The 16,996-nt window shown below is 39.5% G+C and overlaps 1 protein-coding gene across 3 annotated transcripts in view; it reads right to left on the minus strand.

The window, feature by feature from the left end:
• Positions 1 to 1,417: 1,417 nt before the first annotated feature.
• The window catches only part of AMER3 (APC membrane recruitment protein 3), a 38,228-nt gene continuing 22,649 nt past the window's right edge, over positions 1,418 to 16,996 (minus strand). Inside the window, exon 3 of one of the 3 annotated variants that reach the window (XM_051626522.1) lies at positions 1,418 to 3,566. The gene's annotated coding sequence lies outside the window, so the exon portion shown is untranslated. Of the gene's footprint in view, positions 3,567 to 5,847; positions 5,938 to 12,639; positions 12,669 to 16,996 lie in introns of those variants that run through there. The other 2 variants (XM_051626524.1, XM_051626523.1) reach the window with 2 other exon arrangements.

Here is a 16,996-nt window from a genome sequence, read left to right on the forward strand (position 1 = left end):
TTCTCCATTCACAGCAGTCAGTGGGGTTTTATTAAGGGTACTCAGGTCCTTCATATCTAAAGTTTACATCTATGTGCTGGGAGTTCCCAAAACACCTCTGAAGCTCCAGTCAACTCTCCATTAAAAGAAGGAACGTCAAGGAATGATGTATTTAGCAGAATATAGCTTTTAAAAAATATTTTTTTTTCAGAACATTTTTCTACACTTCAGTGAACCATGAGAGGGAAAAAAATATTTTTTTTCCTCTTTGGAATTTGCCTTTAGCAAAAAGGTATTTTTCTTCTTTTAATTATTAATCTGATTTTATGTGTCACTGCTGGTTACTGCTTCCATTCTTGTGAAAACAGGACAGGAAATAGACAAGCAGTTTCATAGAAGCTGATTTAGGATTTTGTAGCTGCAGAAGTTTGGGCAAAATTTTTCATGATGCATCTTAATTTTCTGTATTATCCATGTAAAATTTAAAAAGCCATCTATCACCACTGTATGTTAGGCTGAAAGCAGGGTGAAGGAACTTCTCACAGCTATACACTGCATATGAAGTTGGATATTGACATGTATGTCTTCATTTCACCACCATCTCTTCACATCCTAAGGAAACATTGCTCTTGAAATATAACCAGTTTAATCTAAAGATCTTCCTCCAAAATAGTTTACATCAAATCTTGGTAAACACCATATTCAATATGATCTTGAGGAGGCAGATTTTCTGTTCTTTAAATGGAGGATGGTTAAGCCCTGAAGATGTTTTGACTTCCCCCAGCATTGCACTAGGAGTCATGCAACTCCACAGGGAGAGCGAGAAACAGGATAGACTACCCACAGGCATTTTTTCCGTGGTGTGTAATGAAGATCCACAGTTATTCTTTTTGCAGCATGGATTGAACCCAGGACCTTTGAATCTCAGAGTGCAGCTCACTTACTGCTAGAACTTAATGTGTCCATAAGCTGAACAGCTGCAGGTGGCTCATAAATCTACATGCCTCCCTGTCACCCCCAACAGAAGAGTGTGAAATCGTGGGCTTTGTGTGTGTCAACTCAGCCTACATCAGAGGAGTAAAGCTCTCTACACTCATTCCCTGTAGCTGGTATCACATGGGAACCACTATCCAGGCATGGACAAGGCCACAGAGCCCAGCTTTAAAATCAGTGATGGGAGCAGAAATACTCCTACAGAGGGAAGCTGTTTGCTTCTCTCTGTGTGAAGAGCAGAGACCACAAGAGAGCAGATCTGGATACTTCTAATGTAAGCAGCAGCAGGGACTGTAGCTCTGACAGATGAGTAGAACTTAAAAAGAGAAGAGCAGCAGAAGGAGACAGAAGACACCAGTTTGGGAGATAAATAATGACAGACAAATCATTTGTTGGTCTGTGCCTCTAAGGCAAGAGAAGGAGTAGTCTCCTTTGAAATACTCTCACTATGTGGCAGCGAAGTGACTTTTTTCCTGTTGCCTTTGTTTTCTCCCATAATGTTGGTTACTCAACCTGAAATCCAGGGAAGAGTTATGCAATATGCTACAGAGTTGAGAAATCCCACTCCTTTGCTCCTTTAAGGTTCTGTGCACTCTGTTACAAAAGAGTTTTGGTGAGTGAAGGAAGCTGATGTAGCAATTTCAAAAGGAAAGGGATCACTTGGGTGAGAACAGCTAGTATTTGAACAGACTCTGTTTCTGTAATGTTAAACCCTGTGTTTGGTATGTGATGAGCCAAAATCTGATGTGTCATTTAGTATTCAGGAAAGAATGCCTGTCTGATAAAATGTTTGGCATTTCAGGCTTTTATAAGTTAAATGGTAAATTCTTAGCAGTCTTCAGAGACACATTTTTGTGCCACCAAAGAGGGCCTTAGGTACCTATAATCTATATTTTAAGGAGATACTTGTGGTAAGCTAGCTGCATTCTGAAAGTTGACTTGTATTGGCAGTCTTGGGGTGTTGGAGAGAACATCTCTCTTCTTGGTAATCACAGAGTACTAGTGAGGAAGTGCATACCATATCTAGGGGATGTGATTTCATCTTACAGCCACATAGTCTGGATGCATTATGCTTTTTTAAAATCCAGATTCTGGAAAATGCAGACATGATTTAAATACTGTGGTTATATATTCTTGCCATTATAAATGCTTTAAGGTAGAAATCATCTTAACTTTGGACATCAACATTTAGGCACCTTATCAAAGGTATTTGTCAAGGAGCCTGATACTGTCAATAGAAAGTGGAATACTTCCAGAGTCTTTCACAAACCTCTGTACTTATTTGTCCTCTGCTTACTATAGACAAAGTACTTGATGAATAAAGCTAAACTTCAGTGAATTTTAGGAATAAGGTTACCTGCTTCTGTACCAAGGTGTAAACTCACTATTGAGTTTGAGGGAATTATTTTTCCCTTCCTTTAGTCCCTAGCCTCATAGGTCCTTCTTCCACTTTTCCCCAGGACAGCAAAGCAAAGCTCAGCGCAAAGATACTGTCTTTAAATCCTGAGGCAGGATATTGGATGAGGAGGTTGTAAGATCTCTTCAAACATACCATGGCCACATGGGACCACCTAGTTACCTGGTTCCATCTACAAAGCACATGAAGTTTGTTTTTTTAAAATGTATTCTCAGTATATAAGACAGCCAAGACCAGAATCAAACTGGGCTATGAAAATAATTATTGTGTTAAACTGACTCCAAGGATGCCGCAAAAAAATGAAAACTCTGTTAACATGTATCTTACCTACTACTTCTGGTTTTTAAATTGTAAAGACTTTGTACAAGATTAAGTACAACCATTATCATGGATATAAACAGCATATTTTCTCTCCTTTAAAACAGAATTGAAGACATTATCTTTTTGATGGTGATTTTCAAGTACTTATCCTATTCACCTTTATCCTATTAATCGTTTCTGCTACATGGTGAATGTCTTTGGGCAATATAGGGCATAATCTAGTATGCTTCCTGATATTTTTATTTGTAAGTTTAAAAACACCTTTCTCCAGGAAGTAAAGCATGTCATACTAATGTAATCTGTAGTCTAGACACTTGCTTTAAGATTGTTAGACAGTGGCCATAAAATATATAAAACATTTTTGTAAAATTTGAGAAAAAATTAGTTCATCCAAAAACAGTTTTACCTCTCATCACAGCAGCCCAAGTGAATGCTCATTGTGCTCATTCCTGTGTTTTAAAAAATATAGTGGTATTTTCAGTTGTTGTGTGGCACAATGTGACAGAAGTACTCTTTTGTTCCTTAAACTTTCTTGTCATGGCATGACTTTTTTCAAAACCCTACTGAAGATTTGTTGTTTGTTCTGGTGTTTGTTTGTTTGTTTTTTTTAAAGGGTATCAGTTACCACTCATTTGCAAACATGGCTTCAGGGCTGTGTGGTTGTCAGGAACTCCTCACTTTTCTAGTCAGTTAGACAAACTAGTGTGATTTCCTGCTGCAGCACCTGTAGTGGGATCTTCAGAGAGAAATCCTCCTTGAGTCTGTCACCAATATAAGGTCCTGGTATTATGTCATGCTATATTACACGCGGCAGGGGCAGCATCCATATCTACAAGTGGATTCTTTAGTGCTGCACCTGCAATAAAAGCAGAAACATCTTGAGTGTTCACATACTTATTTCTGGTTTTTATTAACTTTCTATTGTTGAAAGAGTGAACAAAGAAAATAGCTAAAACCAGAAATAGAAACTGTCTGCCATCAGAGTGCAACCAGGGACAGATTAGCAATGATACAAGAATTTCCTGTTTTGTTGATTCAAAGTAAATAGTGTTTCAGTCACAGAATACTGCAGTGCTTAGCATCAAAATCCATCTCTTACTGAACTTCCTGTGGTGGCTCTTTATGGAATAGGAGCCATGCCTTCCATGCTGGTGAGTGCAAGCCAGTCTACAGTAACTTGTCAGCTTTGTGCCATTTGCCACCTGCATCCACCTGCAAGTTTATTTTTAGCAGGAGTTTAGTCAGTGTCCTCTTCCAGACACAGCAGAGCCCTTTGCCAGGGCCTGTCTAAGTGACTTCATGTCACTTTGGGAGTCAGAGGAGAACAGCCTGATGAACAGGGCAGGACATCCCCACAAGGGAACATGTTCACCAAAATCACCTCTGTATCAGCAGGAGCTCACTCTTAACGTGTTCTCAGTGCAAGGTCTTCAGTAAAAAACAGTTACTGCTCTCTTACTATCTATACATTTCAGTTTTTATAAATGGAAGACAATTCTGTACTCCTTCAATTTTTAAGTGGTTATTCTTACTCAGAAACTCATGCTTAAGCTCTCCTGTACACGACCAGTCTGTCAGCTTCCCTAGGCAGTAGCATAAATGGCTCCCCAGCTTGTGCCCACCTTCAAATGGCTGAGAAGAGTTGCATTCCTGCCTGCTCTGCTGACCCAGGCACACTTTTGAAGCAGGGAGGAGGCCTAATCCTTGGAGAATCCCAAACACAAATACTTGAGTGGTATTTGTCAGGGCAGTGCAGGAATTTGTGGTATTCAGAAGCTTACTGCAGTTTATTTTACTTGATCTGAAGGCTGTTTTTGCACCAGTTAAAAGTGACTGATGGACCAGTTTGGCCCCCTCTAGCCCTGTGCAGTCCAGCCTAGCAGCTGCCAGAGCATACCTGGCTCCCAGCACAGTGATGCAGAGTTTCCAGGAGCCAGAGTTGCAAGACTGCCTGGGGACCTCTCACACCTACTGTTCCACCTGCAGCTTCCAGACCCAGGGCACTGCCTTTGTGTGACCCTGCTACAGCAGCCTCAGGCAGCCATGTCCTTACTGCAGTGTTTTACATAAGAGGTATGTTTCTGTGGTTGGGCTTTGTATGCCAGGGCTGATGAGGCCAGATCAACCACAGTGAGGAATTTATCAGATAGTTTCCCAAGTTCTGTCATTCCTAAGATTTTTTGCTAACAATCAGTTTCTTCGCCAGGCCCAGAATGCTTGCCTAAAATGAGAGTTTTGGCACCTGAAAATCCCCATGTAACCGGAATGTTGGCAGTCCCTGAAAACAGTGGAGAGGTTTAGTATGTGCCTGGAAAAGTGAGATGAAAAGCTGCTAAGTGCAAAGGCCTTCTTGAACTGTTTGGATTACTGTGACTTGTTGCTGTTCAATGTACTCTGCTAAGCTCTCAGTGTGTGTGTGTCTTCAGAGTGGTGTTTCTATCAGCTTGTAATGTGGTTTGCATATCTCTAGACTCTTCTGCTGGTAAAAATCACACCAAAGCCCTGTCACCCTGCTGAAATAAACATCATATCCTTTTTCCAGTGTGGTAAGCAAAAGATTCAGGGTGGTGATTTGCATATTCAAAATCCTACATGTCAGAGTTAGTAGCAGGATAGGGAAGTTCTTCATGTGTGTCCCCTACTCTGGGCCCTGGGGCATGCTTCTTGACAGCCAGGAGGACAAGGACAGGAGACAATACAATGGCTCTGGCAGCAATTGTGAGAAATGTCCAAGTGTGAGAAATGAGGCCTTACCTGATGATCTGAATTGCTGTACACTCAAAATTCTTCCTGAAATCACTGAAAAAATCTGTGAGCCTTCACAAGAATACAGAAAGAATTTTTAATCATACAGCATTCCTGTGTTCAGTTTGTCCTGTTCATAGCTGTGTCACCTGGCACAGACTGCCGTGATCGTTATGTAGTCTCAGAAAGTTTAAGCCGGAAGGATTCAATGATTGTATTACTCAAGCAGTTAAGTCAAATCATGAAGCAGTGTGTTGTCAGCCAGCGAGCACAAGATGGCACAGCAGAGCAGGAGAAGCAGAGGGCTGAAGCAGAAAGGCTTGCCACAGGGCGGTTGCTCTGGTGCTGGCTGTTCTGGGCCTGGCAGTGCAGGAGGGCGCTGCAGCCTGTCATTTCCGAGGTCACCATCCTTCCTGCTAGGTCTAGTTCTCTGGTAGAATGTCTGGCTTTTTAATATTTCGTAGGCAGCTCACTTATTTCATCTGCAGATTCCCAAGAACATATACATGAACATCAGCTCAGCCTTTACTGGCATTTATCAATTTCTTCCAGCAGTTCCCCTTTTATGATGGAGTTTTCATGACATCTCAGCTATACCTGCAAATTAAAACTGTGGGATAGTCTCAGTGATGCCCTGACTCTCAGTTCCTTCCTCCTACAAACGCATTTAAAGATTATTCTTGTTTCTGGTGTGACCTTTTATCAGTTGAATTTCTAAGGCTTGTTGTATATGCTTTGGATTTTTCAGTTATTCTCCTTTTTTGCATCATGCAGTTTTTACAGGCTACATAAGGAGCATATTCTACTCATTTGTTGACTGCAACAGAACACTGGCCCTTTAAAGCCAGAAGGAGTATTTTGCAAGATCAGTAGCTCATATGCTTAAAGAAATCTGTTAATATTTGATATAGCCTTTGCTAGAGAGAAGAGTGCCTTGGGAGCTATTAACATCAGGGGCAAGTTATAATGTGGGGCCATTGGGGCCTTAAGAGCCTGGGTGAGTGAAGTTGACCATGTATCTGAAGGAAAAGTCACCCCAAACTGGGAGAAATGCCTGGTGGTTGCAGTCGAAGGGGAACAAGGCAGGGAGATTCTAAATCAAGGAAGTCAGGACTGGAAGCCTAATAGTAGCATCAGTTCAGAGACCAGTAGACACCCCAATCCCCTACCCAGCCCCCTCAAAAGAAAAAAGAAGCTGGTGAACTTGATTTAAGTAGACACTGGGAAAAGAAAATTGAGGCAGACTTTTTGCAGGAGGTGTTTCTACCACGAGGGAGTGCCCTGAAGCATTCTTTGTCTAGTCTGGCCATTGAATTACTGTAACCTTCATACCAAGGTTATTTTATAGCTCTGCTTTAGCATTATCATGCAGAGCTAATTGCTGCAGCTGGTTGTGTAGATTAGAAGTTAGCTGGGAATTTTGTGGTGGATTGATATTCAGATGGGGAATACACTACTCTTCAAAGTTTAAATATTTGTGAAAATTCAATTTTACTGGGACAAAAAAAAATCCTCCCAGGAAAATAGGAGAAATGCCTCATTGCCTAGAAGATTTGCCTATTAGTAGAAAAGAGTTCATCACAAGCACCAGACATGAAATAGACAATCTATTTCAGTGATTGGCCATGGAGATATTAAGAAATTCCCTTTCCATTAGAAGTATGTTTTTAAAATACTGTCATCAAATATTGGTCCAGTTTTTAAAAAACAAAATACTTTGCAGAAAGGGCTTTAATTTCTCAGTCACCACAGTTTCTCAGGTCATGTATAATTTCTGACTAGTGCCTTGAGCACACTATTGCACACCAACAAAATATTTTGTTTTCTCTTCAGAAGCACATTTTTCAGGAAACTCCCAGCACTTCTGACAATACTAGATTCAGACCTTCTGAAGACTGACCACCCACATAGAAGAGGGCAGCTGTGCTGGTGCCCCGTGAGTTAGGAGGAACTGTGCAAGGGCCAAAGGATCTTGATGTTTAAATCAATCCTTTATGTAGTATTATCACTCTAAACACTCTGCATTTTGCTTGTTTATAGACCTAAAAATCTCAGCATGAGTCAGAATGAGCTTTAGACAGGGAAGAAATCCAGTTCATCCTCCGTGTCCTTCTGCAGCCTTTAGATGCCACTGTAGAGGTCTGAAGAAGACAAAGTTGTGTTTTCTAGGTAGAGCAGACGTTCCTCCATAGCTCAAAGGCCAGGACTGTGTTACTGATTTTGCTATGTCACTGTTATGCACAGATCAGCACTCTGGCAGGTAGTGACCTGACAAACAGTAATCTTGCTGGAAGACCCTAATTTAAAAAGAATTACTTGTAACTTCCAGGGAATCCAGAAGTTAGTTATACAGTAAAAACTCTTTTTTTGTTGTTGTTATAAGCTGTATCTGCCTTAGAAAGCTGTGCCAGCATAATATACTGCATAATATTGTAATACATAATACCTGTGCTGACAAAGCACTCTACATGTGGACATAGCCTCATCTGCTAGCCTCTCCTTTCCCCAAGCTACACAACAGAAAAGGCACAGAAGGAAAAGGTAGAGCCTCTTCGACTGTTTCTTGATGGAGAAATACAGTCAAATAGTAGAAATGTGGTCCATGGTTGTCTTGCAGTTTGGAATGAACTATACAGATCAGTTTGTGTCTGTCCCTGTAATTCAGTGACAAACTGCAAATGTTAGGCAGCCGTTCTTCCTGCCTTTCTTAACTACATGGTGTATCCTTTTCCAGAGACCAAGACTTTTTCTCTGCCTTCCTGGCTACATTCTTTCTTTGGATCTTTTCATGTCTGCAGACCCTTCCTAAAAAATTTCAGACCAGAAGTTCACTTAGTGGAAGTATTTTGTAAGCATGTGAACAAATGAGAGTATCATAATGTGGTACAATAACTGATAAATAGAAATTTATCTTCCCTTTTTTTTTTCTTTCATCACAAGTGGCTTGAATAACATTCTAAATTATCTCAGAGAGAAAAATTGTCTGAGCTCTGTTGTACTTAGTCTAAGTACCCAGCTGTCCCTCCAAGTTAAACTATCATCACATGCCGAGTGCACTTGATTACAGAGGCAGGGTCAGGCTGTCAGAATTTGTCTGTAGTCTCTGATTACAAACAAACTTTGCAGTTTTGCTGTCTGCAGATTGTTCCCAGCCTCACTGTCTGCTTCACAGCTCACGTTCAACCTCTGAGTCAAGGACACACAGTCTGAAAATCGATTTTCTGTGCCTCCATTACATCTTTCTCAACCTTGTTCATTTTCTTATCTCTGGTTATGAAAGAGCTTCCTGCACAGACCTGTGTCTGACGCATAGGAGCAAGTTCTCATGTGCAAAATCTTTGCCAAATAGGAAGCCTATAAAAAAGAGTCTGTAAATAATCTCCTTCCCTAGCTATCGTTAGCCTTTCAGATTATTTATATTGGATAGTCATTTGAATCTTGTCAGTGCTGCATTGTGCTGCTGTTGATTGAAATGCTAATGAATGCGATACAGTCTTTCAAATTCTTTAGTTTTAAAAAAAGATATAATTGACAGGCAGTTAGCAGTGTTACAATTGCATCTGGCTCCTTGATTGCTGAGCACAAGCTGGTTGTGTCTGCAGGGCACTTTCAGTCTGTATTGCAGTAAATCCTGTGTCATCTTTGTGTTGCACATCTGTGAGATATTTGCTGACTTGCTAAAGTTTGGGTCAAAAAACAAGATCTTAGCAATCATTAGTAAATACCAAACTGGTCTATGTATGTTTGCAATTAATTTTCCTGAGCCAACTCCATTTCTTTTGCTAGGTACAGCTCACTCTCCCGCAAGCCACTGCAGTGCTCTTTGACTCAAAATCCTCTCTCTGTTCTCACATCCAGTCTGTGCCTGCAATTGGTCTATTCTATGCATAAAATCCTTTTGTCCATATGACTAAGGTTCTAATTCACATTGTGTTCATTTTGCTTCCAAGGTATCAAGATTTCCCTTTCCTTTGGCCTTGATAAGCACAGTCTTGCCTGTTCATATCCACTCATATTTCTCTCACTCTGCATCATCCATCATTTGGATGGACCTTCCTTCCAAGGCTTCTGAATGTGAATCTCCATTCTGTCAGCTGTATCCTAGTCTACATAAATACTGTTTCATGTTTATGATTATTCAACAATACCAATCAGCATTGTCTTCTTGTTACGTTTCCAAAGAAGAAATTTAATGTTTTGTCCAACGTGGCTTCTTGTACTGGGAAGTCCATCTCTCAAATTATGACACTTTGTTTCTGATTGGCCAGCTGGTTCTCTCTCATTGTTTCCTTAAACATGTTCATCTGTTTGTATCTATCTGTGGGTGTTTACTTTGCACTGTCATTTTTAAACATCACTTGTAGCTCTTTAGAGTACAAACCCAAAATGTGATCTTTGTTTATATAGCACTTAGCATGAGGAGAGAAGGAGGGAGAAGAAAGTCAAATATGTGGGCCTGGCAGCAACAGAAATTATTACATGATCTTTATTCTTCGATTTTGACTGAAGATTCAACTGAATCAATTAATTTCAACTGAAATTGAATCTTGTCTGAATATTCTCTATGGTCAACTAACCTTGATGCTATAGCTTACAAAGTCCTGCTCATTTTCACCTCTTTAGTGTAATTATAAGAAAATTGTTATGACATGCTTCTAGTAGTAAGCAACCATTATATAGATCTGTCTAAGTTTTTGGTATGCTTAACTGGAATGGACATCTATGTGAAGCAGTGATGTGTCACACAGGAACAGGCTTAATTTTCCATCTGTAACAGTTCCAGATTTAAAATGAATGCTTGTACTCTCAAAAACAAATGAATTTCACTTCTTGAAGAAGGCCAGACAGGGAGAAATAGCTAGAGAGAAATTGCCAAGTGTTACATACAATTCTGTTGGCTTCATTTTGAGCCATGATGAAATAAGGCAAATCCTTCACTTTCTGTCATAAAAAATGTTGGGTCATCTAGAGTTTTTGAAGAAGTAAAATTAAAATGGAACCATTTCCAGTTCAGAACTTCAGCTAACTCTGACTCCTGCAGCAGAGGAATGTGACTGACAGGGACAGCCTCTTATACTGGAGGAGGAATGTTTTATTCCAGGAACTGGTGGGAAGGGGCCCACCTCTGTACCAGAACTCTTCTGACCAGCAGAATAGGAAGGCACACAAAGAGAGTAGCAATTCCTTGATGCCAGACTCACATGCACTGAAAGTCTAAAAGTCCAGAGGTCTCTCTCTAGTGGCAACTCAGAGGAGTATTTTGTGCCTCTCTTGAGAGGAGTTGGTGCTTGTTTGAGGTTGTGGAGCCGAATGAAGAGACTTTTTGACATGCTAATCTTTTCTCAAGAGGATAGCTGTACAATTGGAGAAAATTATACTCTCAAAGTGGATTAGCAGATGAAAAAGCCTAGCTAAAAAAGTTCTTGTTTTTCTTGCAAGTGCCTGATTTGCACATTGCAGGAAAGGTAGACTGAGGAAACCATCTCTACCTCTGGGGCTTTAAACACTGTTGTGGTGTTTATAGAGCAATTCTCCACAAATTGCTCTCTGGAAGAAAACCTAAAGAGACCAGGTAGACTCCATGGGAGATCTGGTTCAGGCAGTCCAGGTTTGAGGTTTAGTGGAAGGTATCCAAATTACAGTACCACCCAAACCAATACAAATTTGGCTCTGAGGGAAACACTGCAGTCATCAGATCTTTAACATTTGTCCACACCATTCTGGAGAGAGCAGCTTTCCCAGCATCTGAGTTTGGATCCAGTTAGACTAACTAACAATGTCTGCAGGAGAGAGACTAAATGAGGTTCCATACTGTATCACACCACCAGAGCTGGCTGCAGTGTGTTTGGCCCTTCACTGGGACTGCCAAGAGCTCCAGGTTCTTTATCAGACAGGGCTGCCAGGGTAGCATTGGCAGTTGGACTTGATCTTTCTGGTCTTCAGAAAGTCAGACATTGAGGACCCTATTGTGCAGTTTTCCTTTACAGTCCCACCAGTCTAATTTTTTTTTCTTAGCAATAGGAATATTTTATTTAGTTGACATTCCCACAGCTGGTAACTGTGTTACTAACCACAGTTCATGCATTTGACCTCTTAACAAGGAGCCTAAGCATTAAAAATGTATGAGGCCCTGGTGAGGGGGGCAGCTGAATGGCTGCATTAGCACTGAAGCTGAATTATTGATAGAAAGGGATGATTTTTACTTTCCTTTTAGCTACTGAATAATAGATTAAAAGCTGCACAATAAGATTATTTTCATTACTCATGTAGATTATTTGTTCAGTTAAAAAGAGTGCGAAGAACAAATGAAAAGTGCCCTGGGGTGGCAAATATATTAGACTTAAAATTTTTATGTTCTAGAGTATTTATTAATTTTGGACATATTTTATAATAAGTGTTTTGATTTAACACAAGTAATAAGGAACATTTTTTGTGTAATTGAGGAGATACACATGTACTTTGTTTTCTCTAAATGTAACCATGATAGTGTCAGTGAAATGTATCAATAGAAAAGAACTGATGTGTTCTGTATTTTCTGGTGTCCATGCTAACACAAATAAAAATATTATTTAACAGCTAAAATGGCCAGACTGACTAATATCTGGTCTTTATAATTATTATGTTATTGAGACCCTCTGTTTTCCTGCCACACTGAGGTTACACCATCTGTGTAGCCCTAGAGAAATAGTAAGTTTGATTTTGCTTTTCCTAGCTAGTTTGGTTGTAGTAAAAATAACATCTATGTAAATTATTTCAGGGATTAATAAGCTGTTTGGCTTTCTGTACTGCCTTTGGCTATCAGATCTCCTGGCTGGTTATTAATGTACCCAGCAAGAATCTTGTTGCACATTTCTGTTAATCAATTAACAACATTCTTACCAAAGGTATTGGATGACGTGGTTGCCCTGAATTTTGAATAGTCAGTTGCTTCTACATTTCCACTTGTGCTGCGCTCCCGCGGGGCTGGATGTTGTTGACTTTGAACTGGAGACTCCTTTTCTATCAACTTTGAAGTTTTTTCAGCACAGACTCAGCAAGTATCTGCTAGGCTGACTGGGCAGCTTTCCACTTATATCCCTTTGGCAACAATTTGAAAAAGAGGAAGACACAGCAGGTTTTCTTGGAGTGAAGCTACTCAAATTCATTTGTTATACCCTCTGCAGAAAAGTGGGACTTCCAAAATAGTGCCTTTCCATTCTTCTGTTGGTATTTTCTTAGCCAAAGAAACAAAAGTAACACAGCCATCAGTATTGCTTCATATAAGTATTTAAATATGTTACATTTTAGTCATATTAGTTTTGATCTAGATCCCACTCAGATACATGGAAAAAACTCCATGGATTTGCAACAGTCTCTGCAATGTCTGTTGATGGGAGGCATTCCATTTAATGTAGCAAATCAGGATTAAATTTATGCAGAATTGTTCACACAGGCCTGTATCCTTACACAGCCCTAGCTGATATATAATAAGCAATATCAGTGCACTTCTCAACACAACCTTCCTGGATGGCTTAAAAGGCATTTTGTTTAGACTTATGTGGGGAAGAAAAGAACAGTTTTCCACAATATCCTTCAACTATCCAGCTTCAGTCCCCATGCACTTTCAGATCACGAGTTCTCAACAGGGATTGGAGGATTTGGTCAGTTTTGTGATGCTGAAGACTGGTAAGAAGAGAAAGGAGCCAGTCTGGGTTCCCTGTGAGTAGGCTGCTGAGTGACTATCCAAGGGAAAAATAGAAATATGTACCACTAACCTACTTAATGTTGAAAATCTTCATATTCCATTATTGATGAGTTGATCTACTTAACGCCCTTCTTGTTGCCTGCAGTTAGTTCAATGCCAGGATGATTTCAACTATTCCTTCATTTCTGGACTAACATAATTAGAATGTCCCTGTTTTATAGTCTGACTCAATGGAATATGTACAGGTGAAATATACAGTCTAAGTCAGAATTTTGGATTTACTTTTAAAATCTAAATTTAGGCACACAAGACTGTATATTTTAACATGCATCGTCTGATAAGGTCTATAAGGAAAACCACTGGTGCTAAAGTCCTGTGCTTTGAGCTTGCAGTTTAGAATGGTTCTGTATTGGTAGGATGTGCTCTAAAGACAGTTTTTATAGGATTCTAAAGTATCAGCGTTGTGTTTTTCGTGTTTATATTTAGACAAACTCCAGCAAGAGATCACTCTTTTCTTTGTTAAAGAAACTATGACAAGCTAAACCAGCAAATGGTGATCCCAACAGAAGTAAGATTTTAAGAATTTAATCTTTTTAGTGTATTTTTAAAAGATCTTTTTTCAAAATTTGCTTTTTGGTTCAGTATATGTCATGTGGGTAACTAGAGAGATGAGTCACATCTTAACTAGTATAAGTGACTGTGTTCACATTGAAGGAGGTGATTTTAATTTTGGAAGCTAACATCTTTTTTTAACTGTCAGGGCTGGGAATCTGCTAAATGTAGCTGTCAGCCATGTGTGGGGTGGGGAGGAGATGGAAGTCTTCTGTGCTATGTTTAGCACTGTTCATGATGTAAAACAGCACTTGGTCTGGACTGTGGTAAGTTCTTTTAGGTTTTACGACCCTGTTATTTAGGGCTGTAAATAAGACTATATGGCTACACGAGTTTAACTTAATAGCATCCTCTTGGACAAACAGGAAGGAAAAATGGTGAGTCAGTCTAGGACATGCCTTGGTGAACACCTTAGGGTAGGCAAAGGGCAAACACTCAAATTATTTCCTTTTGGCTTCCTAACTTGTAGGTTCCTGCCAGATCAAATAGCTCGCATTGCCAGTGATAGGGTACAACAGATCACAGCGGCTATGAACTGTGGAGCAGATTTCATGTTAAGACATGAGCTCTTTTCCCTTCCTGTTAAAGGGAAATAAGTGTCTCCTACAGACTCCTGTAAAGTGCTAAATAAGCTAAGCTGTCCTTGGCATTTCTGCCAGGTGAAAACCTCATGTTAGGCTAGACGTTCTGCAGACCCTTCTGTGGGTTAATATACTTCTTTTTCTTTTCAAACACTATGCTTTTTTTTTTTTTCTAACACTGAAAGTTAGACCCACCCTCTCTGTGTAAAGACTGGCAGGTCTTTCTGTTAACAGTTTTTAGAAGTGGTCTGGTAGAATGAGCCACAGATGTTGAATCCAAGCAGATCTGCTTGATTAATGATGAAAACATGCAAGGTGCTACTGGTGTTACTGGACCTGTTCTAAAAGCAGCCTCAAACCAGAGGTAAAGAAGAAGATGGAAGCACAAGTGCAACTGAATTTTCTACAGTAACACTAGAGCTGTGCCCAGCACTGCACTGAATGGAGAAGACAGCACTTCTGTGGTATCTTTCCATTCCTCTGTTTCAGGCACTGATGTGAGCAGCTCTGATGGTCTCTTGTTTCAGATCATACAGAGTTGCTTCACCAGCTGAAAGTTAGCCAATAAGAATGTGTGACCCAGAAATGTTGCTGATTTTTGATAATACTGTTGAATGCTTTCTCTTAGCCATCCAGGTATTCCCTTTTCGCACAGGCAGTCTTTGGAGAGAGGATCCACTGGATCTGCAGTCCTTAATCGAACCTAAGGATCTGTCCTGTGATTTACCATCATCCTCACTGCCCATTAAGGTTGCTCACTCAGCACTTTGTCAGAAAATGTTGAATTGCTGACCTGTTTTCATCTCATAATCACAGCACAAGTTGTTTTGTTGCCCTTCCCTTCACATCCAGAAATTAGGACACAGTCTGTTGTAAACTTGCATGTCCATTAAATGATGTGATATGATATTATGGGTTGGAATATCTGGGAAATTAAGTGGAAGGGTGCCCAAATGCAACATGGTTAGCTGTACATGGCATTCTTCTTGCTCCTTACCTTCTGTAGAAGGGAAGCTCTGCTTGATGAAGCAGATGACTGACACAGTTCTAATTTGTGTTTAGTAAGTATTTACATTCTAGCAGATCAATCATTTAAAAGGCCATGGTGTTGTAACAGCACATCTGTACAGTATGTGGACAACTTGTTTTATTTAAAAGATGAAAGTGGCTACTTAGGCATCATAACTGAATAATTAGTAATGTTTTGAAATTTGCATTTTCATCTCCTTCAGAAAGTCACTTACAAGTTTAGAAGGACACAGTGAGCAGAATTAAGTTTTCTACATTTTTATAACTAAAATTTCTAATAAAAAGCTGGAGAAGAAAGGATAGAAAGTGATGTCATATACTGCTATGCTGTGACCTGATGAAAAATATTAAGATACTTGTGTAAATTGTGCAAATTTCAATGAGAACAGTTAATAATCCTGTTGTATGCATATTTGTTTATTAGTTTGGAAAGCTGACTGTTAGGGATGTGAGCATAATCTGTGAATGGCACACCACTGGTGAAAAAGGGTTGAACCATTATTTCACAGAATACAGGGAGTAACAGGCTCCGAAGTATTGATGAGGCAGTAGATGTATAGTAAGTAATTTTTTTCCCATACAATGCAAAATTAAACTCTAGAATTCCCTAGCACAGAATGCCGTAGAGGCCAAAAGTATGTGTTGGTTCAAACAGAGATTAAATAGCTAATGGAAGTTATGTCTGTATATTAAACACAATGGCAAGAAAATTATTTGCCCTTATCTTAGATACCTTAATACCACTGATTGCCCTGTTTTCTCTTCCAAAAACTTTCACTCCTGATCACTACTGAGGAGAAGGTGAATGGGGCTTTCATCTGCTCCAGTGTGGATGTTTTGGATATTCACATGCAGCTGTCTAGTGTCAAATATATTTAAAAAAGTATCTGTCCCTTTCTGTTTGTCATAACTGTCTGTGTATCAAAACTGTCTGTGTCTCTGTTCTGCTCTTGTTTATGAGAACATAATTTCTCAGAAGGACTCTTGACTTATGGAAGACGTAAGTTCAGCCTTGTGAAATACTGTGAAGAAATTCCAGAATCTTGTAATTCCTGTTAATTTTTTTTGTTAGAAATTAAGTCTCAACTTTGTAATATGGGAACTGCACAGGTGGAAAAGTGAAGAAAGAAATTGAAGTTATAGCAATTAACTTTTCAGATTTTATAGTGGAAGACATATTTCTGTTTTCACTGAGAGGGATTTTTTATGTATGGCCCAAAACCACAAAGAAATACACTGTGTGTCAATTACTAACTTAATAGATTTTTTCCACTGATGATGCTGGTTTGGATATTTATGTTACTGTAAACTTATGTCTACAGAACTAAGTGACTAGTTCCTGTAAAAAGTCAGGAATCTCCTATCTGAAAGCATGGTAAAACAAGGTTTTTAATGTTCATCTTGCTAAACTGGGTAATAGTCAGGCCCTTAACCAACCTGAGGATTTTCTTCCTGGGTGCTAGAGCATGCTCTCTATGGTACAATCTTTTTTCTGCTATGAAATGGTTTGTATTGAGCCATTACTCATTGCTGTATTGTGCTCAATTTAAATGTTTATGCCTTTAATTATAACAATAAGTGCATTGCTGTATGGTGTGCTGAGTGAGAAATTGCCATTAGGGGAAGATTATTGAT

Source organism: Apus apus, chromosome 8 (genome assembly GCF_020740795.1).
Source record: "Apus apus isolate bApuApu2 chromosome 8, bApuApu2.pri.cur, whole genome shotgun sequence".
Taxonomy (NCBI): Eukaryota; Metazoa; Chordata; class Aves; order Apodiformes; family Apodidae; genus Apus; species Apus apus.